An 8,843-nucleotide genomic window follows, 5' to 3' on the forward strand; every position below is an offset into this window, starting at 1 on the left:
TATATCAAATTGAATGCTAATAACTAAAGAAAATCTGTATTTCATGCATTGATTAAGATTTTCAAATTATATAACAGTCCGCTTGGGCGACTTTATCGTCATTTATCGTTATCGAGGTAAATCTGCTCCATTTATCGTGATACGTGTTTAAGGCCATATCACCCACCCCTATTAGAAGCAATTTTCCATTTATTTTAATGCAGTAGAAAATGTTATCCTCTGCCATTGACATCCCTAGTCCATTACACATACATAATATAAATGCAATTTTAGTTTTGTTTAAAACAAAAGTACACAATGATGATCGACAGGAGCAAATTTTTGACTAAGTTGTTGCCTCATCAGGACACCAGATAGATTAAATCTTTTTGGTGTCCTGTATTTTCTGGCTGAACATGAAAATACTGCATTAATTTTTTTTTCTGATACTAGGGTTTGCCTTATTCCGTGGCGCGGTTGTGTCTATAACACTAGCGTATTATCATGACATATCTAACAAGGTACTTTTATTGTGATCTGTAGGTGACCAGGAGGTATACCACAATGCGATGCTGAAGTACACCCAAATGAGGCTCCACTTTGTCTATAACTCCATGAAGGCAAGGACACTGATGTCTGTTATGGACCACAATGAAAATGTCAGGTGCCAGCAACAGAGGAACGCTGATGGTAGGCTTACTCATACGTCATGGACCGAATTGAAATCTGTCAACATTTGTCCCATTACAATTGCACTCCACCTTTCTTATCGTGTACATATCTATCAAATTTACTCTATTAGGCACTTTGAAATACAGCTTGGAGTTTCCAAAGCAAACAAAAAGATGGGTTGTCCAGAGCTGTTACGAGCCAACAACGCAGACATTCAGAGAGAATTTGGTGGAGCGTGTCCTGGAAAGACGGCAGGATTCATCATTAAAGTTTGCTGAGCCAGACTTCTATTTCAAGCATCCAACTACTATTCCACCGAACATTGCAAACATCGAAAGGCCTGACAAAGGAAAAGTCATTTTACAACATGTCAATCTATTTAAAAAATAAGTAGGCAGACTTTTTTTTTTTAATAGATATTTTAGAATGCAGATATTTTTGAATAAAATACAAAAAAAAAAAAAAAACACACATATTGTATAATTTGTGAAATGTGAAGGTTTAAAAGATAAAAAGTTTCTGGGTATGGAGGAAATGGTATGAAAAGGTATGTAGGCAAGTTGTTCTTAGAAAAATTGCATAGCATCTTCAGCTTCCCTAAAACCATTGTAGTTGCCTAAAACAAAACCATAATAGAGGGTGATTCAACAAGAAAGTTCCAAAATCATCATGTTATAGATCAAGAGTATATAATAAAAAGTTACAGAACTCTAGATTATTTAGCAATATACATTTTAAATATACCCAACAAATAAGCAGCACTTGACTATAAGCAGCAGGATTCAAAATGAGGGGAAAAAGAAGCGACTTATAGTCCGCAAGTTATGTAACTTCAAGTGCTCAAAGGTGCCCATCACCGGCACTTGTAATACATGAAACGATACTTATGTATATAGTTATGTTCAACACATTTGCCTATGTCAGGGTTTTATAATGTTTTTAATTTTTGACATATCCCGTGATGATTTAGGCACATTCTCGTAAATAATTGCCATACAGCTACTGCTTTTGATAATGACATCATGCTTTTACGCTCACAATGCATTACAGTTGAGATTATATAGCTGCTTACCTGAAGTAGAATGAAGCTTAGAGAGTATACCATAGGTAGTCTTATTATGAGACCATTACGAATATTCGCCCAGCGGCATGCAGGAATCCACTTAGCTCATTGATAGCTGTCCATTTAGGCCTGCTGGCCTTGGTTTTTTCTTCCAGTTGATCTTGTCAACGAAGAAAAAAGTTTCTAGAACACCTTTGTTGATAAGTGGTAAAAAGTCTTCGTGTTCACTTATGTATCGAAATACTTTTTCTCCTTGTCACTATGCAGCGATATATCGAATTCATGAAAACTCGTGTCCAGCTCCAATTGTTGCAATTGTTCAGCAACCAATTGCCATTCCCTGCAGCAAAAATATTCGACATCTGTTGGCATTGGGATGCATTTTTTGCAACGACACCACCAGTCTACTGTTGTCTTGACTGGGTTGTCGAAGGCTGCGGCAGCTTCTGCAGGATCTGTGCTGGTCAGTCTTCGATTTTCCTCCATGTCTTTCAGTTGTTGGTCTATATATTCCGGCTCAAACTGATATGGTGAAATGTTTACAAAACTAACACAATCTTAATCATCCTATTCCGTGTCAGAGAAATGCATATACGGTTCAAACGAAGCCATGTCTTGGTTAGAATAAACTACAGTTAGTCGGGTTATTGATTTGGGGGGGGGGTAAAAAAAAAGGTAAACAGACCAATGTTATATCCCTCCGCCCTGAGTGCCCGGCGCTTGTTCTCTGCAAAGCAACTGAATTACTAATGTTGCTTTTCATACTGCAGTTATAGACATGCAATGGTAAGTTTTAATAACTTTATCCTGAAAACATATCCAACACTACTGATTGCATGCGTCATCGGTGATTCACCTTCGTGCATATATTTGTTTTATTGGTATGCTAATTGGGCACATTGACTTGGATTAGCATAGCCACTCCGGAACCCTGAAAAATAATAAAAGACTAACAAACGCTACGTAATATTTTGAAATCTACTCCACTGACTAATTAACCCCCCCCCCAACTCGAAGATTAAGCCTGATGTCAAAAAATCAGAACTTCCCCTTTAAGGTGCAGGGGGTTACTACTTGCCTAACATGCAGTAGTGCAAAAAGACTTGGACAAATCCTAAACTCTGAGTGCCATTGACAATGATAGACGTATAACCACGTGGCTCTTTTCATACTTCTGCTGTGAATTTAAATATCACCAACAGACATATAATCCATTTAAAATAGGTGGGATGACAGAATGAACATCCATTCCTTTGCTAACCCTCCCATTTCAATAGATTTGACATCTAGCGTCGTCAATGGCAGTGAGTTAATTGTTACTTTAAAAATTTCATAGGATATTTCTCAAAACGTCATACAAAAAACATTGTAAATACAGTACATTAAAATCACCCTAATCCAGGTGAATTCTGGATTCCAAAATCCATGTTTTGCTTGAAGACACCATATGTGTCTTAAAATAAAGCTGACAATGTATAGACCCTACTTACCAACGTCACAGAATGACGTGTCGCTGTATCCGGCCGCCATATTGTCCGTCATTGTTTATCCGTATTCTCAATGGTTTCAATTTGTCGTGCAATTTATAGTGCAATTCATGGAAGCCCCGGTGCTTTCAGACGCTGTAAACTCATTGGATGCGTTGCATAAAAGGCGTTATGTGGAAAAGCTTCAGTCTATCCATTCGCCAGATCCATATTTGATGCCTAAATCGATATTTTTCGACCCGCTGTCTTCGCCCTCTCTGCCTGACATCTGCTACCCTGATATCTACAACTATCTTGTCCACACAAAATCAGCCTATTCTCATGAAAGTCTGAAAAACTTTAAGAGCAGCACTCTAAGCAACATTACCCCGTGTTACCCTTTACTTCCAATTTTCTAAAATGGCGACAATCAATAAAACAAAAAGTTGACTGCGATGGCCGACGCTTCAAGGATAGGTGGATATTGGACTATTTCTTCAATAAAATACGCAACAAAAGTGTCTGCCTCATTTGCAAAGAGATCGATGTGACGCGATAATGATATTACCGAACAAGACACGCTGACACGTACGACAACATTACAGGGAAGATACGCAGCGAGAAATTATAGCAACTTAAAGCTAGTTTAATTTCACAGCAGCAGTATTTCGCAAGAGCCCGAGTGTCGAAAGAGAACGCCACATAGACGAGACTGTTGAAATTATGAATAAAAAAAAATAATACAGCAAATGTGACACACAGAAGGGCTTGCTAAAATTTGTTTAAATATATTGTTCTATGTAAATCAGCCAAGGTAGCCCCCCGCATTTTTACCACACCAAATCTGGCCCCCTTTGCAAAAGGTTTGGACACACCTGTTTAACTTCTTTCACTTGGTACCAGCTAAATATTATTCAAAAAATAATGATGATGGAATAAATAAGCATCTTGAATTTTGAACTGTATGTTGTCGGCGATTAGCCTCGCAATGATCTTAATTGTGGTTGTCAGCCGAAAACCCTCTAAATATATATTAAATGCATCTTACCAGATATAAAATGACTACTCCATAATCTGTAGTGATGGTTTGGTGCCCAGTTTTCTCGTCTAATTGCAGCAGTCCATCTCGCTCTCCTCTCCGGGTCTCTCGGAATACGGTAGAACTTCAAGTCTCTCCCTCTATCTTCTCTGTTATTGCAACCAACCGCCACACACGCCTTCACCATTTTGATTATTAATGTTAACGAGAAGAAAAACGCCATAATAGGAGGAATTTACGCAGCAGTAATGCTTAAACCCGACGAGCTGACGGACAATATGGCGCGGAGGCGTGGTTGTGACGTCAGGTGAGTAGGGTCTATAAGCACAAGTGTTGGCGAGTGGAACCGTGAGTGTCAAGAACTCGATGCGTGGAAGGGGCTGGTGGAAATGCTGCTAACCCTGTAGTGAACATCAGAACTTCTTCCAGGGAAACGGCTGCAACTTTCTCTGAAATAAGAATGGTAACAATGCAGTAGATCATTTGATTGGCATGCATTACGCAATGTTTTTATTCCCAAAATGAAAGTGCATAATTAGGACATGTCAAGGAAATCTTAAGGCCTGGTAACCGAATGAATAATGTTAGCTTTCTCCGGTAAACGTATGTATCGTTTTACAGAGGTAAAGAAAGTCATACTGCACTGTTTTACTTACTCGAAGGATGTTCTGCGTCATTGACATTAGAAACTTCTCGAAGCCTCTTGTCACAGTCGCTGCAAAAATTAGGTGAAGATTCCACCAACTGCTTTCCACAGGTCTGGCAATGCATTATACTTCAAGAATTCAATTGTGTTTTACTTATTTTTGGCCAAATGTTGAACTTCAACCAAAAGCGAGCAGTAACTATCTCTGATGGTAGGCGCCATCTTGCAGTCGAGTCTTCCGCCTCGTCCAATCAACGATGAGCGTACTGTTTCCGGTGGATTCGTCCAATCAGAGATGAGTTAACATTTTGACTGGTCCCTACCTTTTCCGGTTGCCGAAATGTAATTTCATTTCGGATTTGTCGTTGTATTTTTTAATTTGTTATTTTGTTATGTGATTTATCGTTGTGTTTTGTGATTTGTAATTGTGTTTTTTAATTTAGCGTTGTGTTTTTTGTTTTTTTGTTATGCGATTTGCAGTTGTTTTTTTATTTGGCGTTGTGTTTTTCAATTTGTTATTTTGTTATGTGATTTTGCGTTTTGTTTTTTAATTTATTATTTTGTTATGTGATTTGCAATTGTGTTTTTTATTTAGCTTTGTTTTTTTGTTATGTGATTTGCAGTTGTGTTTTTTAATTTGGCGTTTTGTTTTTTTAATTGCCGTTGTGTTTTGCACTTCAGGGCCACCGTAGGAAACCGTTTGTAATTTTCATCAACATTCAAACACGGTGGAGCCCTTTTCGCATGTTCAAATGTATATAAAAGAGGGAGCGGCGGGCTTTGGGCGCCTTCTGAATGTGCATTTCCCACAATCGCACCGTCCCCCTTGTTCAAATGTATACAAAAGAGGGCGCTGCAGTCTTTTCGTTGCCCGGTACACCAGACTCACCGCTGTTCCAGCTTTAGAGTCTGGCAACCGTTCGGTGGATCAAATTCCCAGGGTGTAGCAAGCCACAGCAAACAGAAAGGAGATGGGTCCCAGACTCTTCTCAGAGTGTTTCAAAAATACAGGGAGAATAATCTGACAGTGCCAGGCACGTCCTTTCGAGCCTTCTCAATGCGCATGTGCCACAAATAGCAAATGAAAATAGGTGTGCCAGCCAGTCCTTTGCCGAAATTGACCATGAGGGTTTATTTTTAATGGGCCTGCTCACTGATACCCCTTTCCCACTGAAAGTAGTGGGTCCACGCGCGTTTTTTCCAAGCCGAAACCCACTAGCAATTGACATTTGGCACCTTTCCCATTGACAAAAAAAGCCGAGTCTTTTTTATTTTTTTCCACCCGTCTACCCACTCCTCCTCAGTCGTCACCACGCAAAGATGCGCGTCGACAAATACGACCGAATTCATTCAGTTCAAGGAAGTAAACAATGCAGAGCAAAATGGAAGCCTCTTTTCCGTTTGTTTTCTCTGTTTGCATGCTTTTTACTGCCCTCAAAATGGTCGAAATGCAGCAGAGGATCAACACTCTGCTTTGCTGAGGCAACGTAAGAGACGTGAATTCTTCTTCTTCTACTAGCTTTGTTGTGAGCATCGACGTAACTACGGTTGTGGGGCGTGTTAAATGGGAGGCGACTGGAACGTTGTTATGACGCATCACGTAAGAGCCTACGTCACCACGTAGATTAGGGTGTTGACTGTTGACCCGGGGTTTTGCTTTCACACTGCATGACGATCAGAGCCGAGGTGATTTTAACGCGGGTTGCTTGGCGGGTTGAATGACACGGGTCGAGGCGGGTCGCTGCACCTTTCCCACTGCCACCAAAAGCCGATTGTTAGTGGGTTGATACGGGTTTTTGTTTTTTGGCCAGTGGGAAAGGGGTATGAGAGTAGACTTCAGAGTCAATCTACACTGTATGAATACTCTTGAACAATAATAGACCAAAACTTAAATTGTTCCAACTTCCGATTATTCACAATCGTTATTCATCATTTACAATTGGTATTACAATACACACAGTAATAAAATGATGTTTTTTTTTTTTTTTTTTTTTTTAATCTTTCAGAATGAGCATGCTCAAAGCCCAAGTGGTGGACATTTGCCAAAGAACAGAGGGCACTGAATAGGCACTCACCCCGGACGGTGGGGCCAAAATTACGAAATCCATCCTGAGTGTATCGGTGGCCATCTCCAATGGCACCGATACATTCAGGGTGGATTTAAATGAGGAACAGGCCAACTGTGTGGAGGAAGTTATCTTTTCATAAATCATCGGGTTGGTAACAGCGACTCCTCCTTCCTCCACACCAAGCAGGACAACGAAATCTTCGGACGGTTTGAGGTATGTTAATATTTTTGCATCATGGGACAATTTTACAATATCTGTAATCCCTGTTGATACTGTATATCACAGGTGTCAAACCGATTCCAGAAAGGGCAAAATGGGTGCTGGATTTTGTTCCAACCGATAACGCGCAAAGAGTTTAACCAATGAACTTCCTGCTGAAAAAAGCAGCACCTGACAAAGTTGAACTGATTACACATGTAAAAGATCTATTTGATGAAAAGGTGTCCTCTTCATTGGTTGGAAAGCAAACCTGCACCCACTTGGCCCTTTCTGGAATTGGTTTGACACCTGTGCTGTATATCATTGAATTCTGACTGCAGTCATATTTCAAGATATTTTTAACCTAATCAATTCAGACATCTGCACATCCCTTTTCAGATATAAAGTTTTACATTGGCCAACTTGTTGATGTCCGTAACTTGAATAATGACCATACTGCCAATGTTTAATTTACTTGTGCATGCCTGTCATTCTTGATAATTGTAATGACAGGTCACATGCATATGGAAACCTGATAAGATTTGAGTTCATGTGTTTGATTCTTGTATGGTTTTTCCCTCACCCAGTGTGTCTCATCCTTTTGATTCCGAATGGTGTTCACCTGTTGCTGCCTCCTCCTTGCGTGTGGACCAGTCCGCTGCCCTTCATGTCACCCACGAGTTGGTGATTGTCTCGTCACCTGGTCGATTTAAGCATTGTGTTATAGCGTAGTCCTCGTCAAGTCGTCATCCATGTGTGTCATGTTTCCCAGTGGTCCATCGTGTTACATTTCCCTGACCTTCTTTTAACTGTGCTTTTGATTTGTTACTCTCACTCTTATTTTTTATGCTTAAAGTACTTTGTTTGGTGAAAAAGTTTATTAAATACATTTTAGGTTTGCACTAATTCCCGTTTTTGCCTATTGTTTCCCTGCACTTGGATCCACACTTTTGTATAACATTAACTAGTTCCCACAAATGATCCCTAGCAAAACCATGACCTCTGTTTCATTCATCTTCAGCACAACACATCTATTTTCTTATTTAAACGCACACAATCATGTCATTCATACTCAACCTAACTGTAGACAGAACTGAACAACAGATATCACTGACTTATAATGCTTACAATACGTCAGATACATATATATATATATATATATATTCAGGGCTATCAACAGACTTGCAGGGGCCCGGGGAGAAGAAAACAATTTTTATAATTTTCATTTTACTGAAGGCTCGCTCTCTTCCAGCTACGGTCATTGGCAAAGACAAAGTGCGTCGCAGTGTGCTACATGTGTGCACGTGTGTAACAGTGTGCTTCGAATTAGTGTTTGCTATAATACACAGTGGGTTTTAAACCCAAGATAAATCCAGCCGCTGGACCAGCCTCGTGCACCTGCTCTCCACAGACCAACATACAAGTGCCCTCCATAATCATTGGCACCCCCGGTTAAGATGTGTTTAAAGCCTTAAAATAAATTCAGTGTTTATTGCAGAAGAATACAGTCACACTGAAAATTTTAGGAAAATGTAACCTTCAACTCAAATGAATTGTAAGAAAATATAAAAAAAAAATCCCTGACTAAAAAATAATTATTTTTCATTAAATCACCTGTTCCACAATTCTTTGCACCCGTAACAATTCCCAGGAAATAAATATAAATGAAGCATTTCTGTCATTTCTACAGTAGTTTACAAAGTTTACCAGA

The 8,843-nt window shown here is 39.5% G+C and overlaps 1 long non-coding RNA gene across 1 annotated transcript; it reads left to right on the plus strand.

Annotated features, from left to right (window-relative positions):
* The first annotated feature begins 1,935 nt into the window (after positions 1-1,935).
* On the plus strand, positions 1,936-8,084 carry LOC130914308 (uncharacterized). Its single transcript, XR_009062876.1, has 3 exons — positions 1,936-2,177; positions 6,872-7,147; positions 7,720-8,084. It is a non-coding gene; the product is annotated as an uncharacterized LOC130914308 (long non-coding RNA).
* The last annotated feature ends 759 nt before the right edge of the window (positions 8,085-8,843 follow it).

Source organism: Corythoichthys intestinalis, chromosome 4 (assembly GCF_030265065.1).
Source record: "Corythoichthys intestinalis isolate RoL2023-P3 chromosome 4, ASM3026506v1, whole genome shotgun sequence".
In the NCBI taxonomy this organism is placed as follows: domain Eukaryota; kingdom Metazoa; phylum Chordata; class Actinopteri; order Syngnathiformes; family Syngnathidae; genus Corythoichthys; species Corythoichthys intestinalis.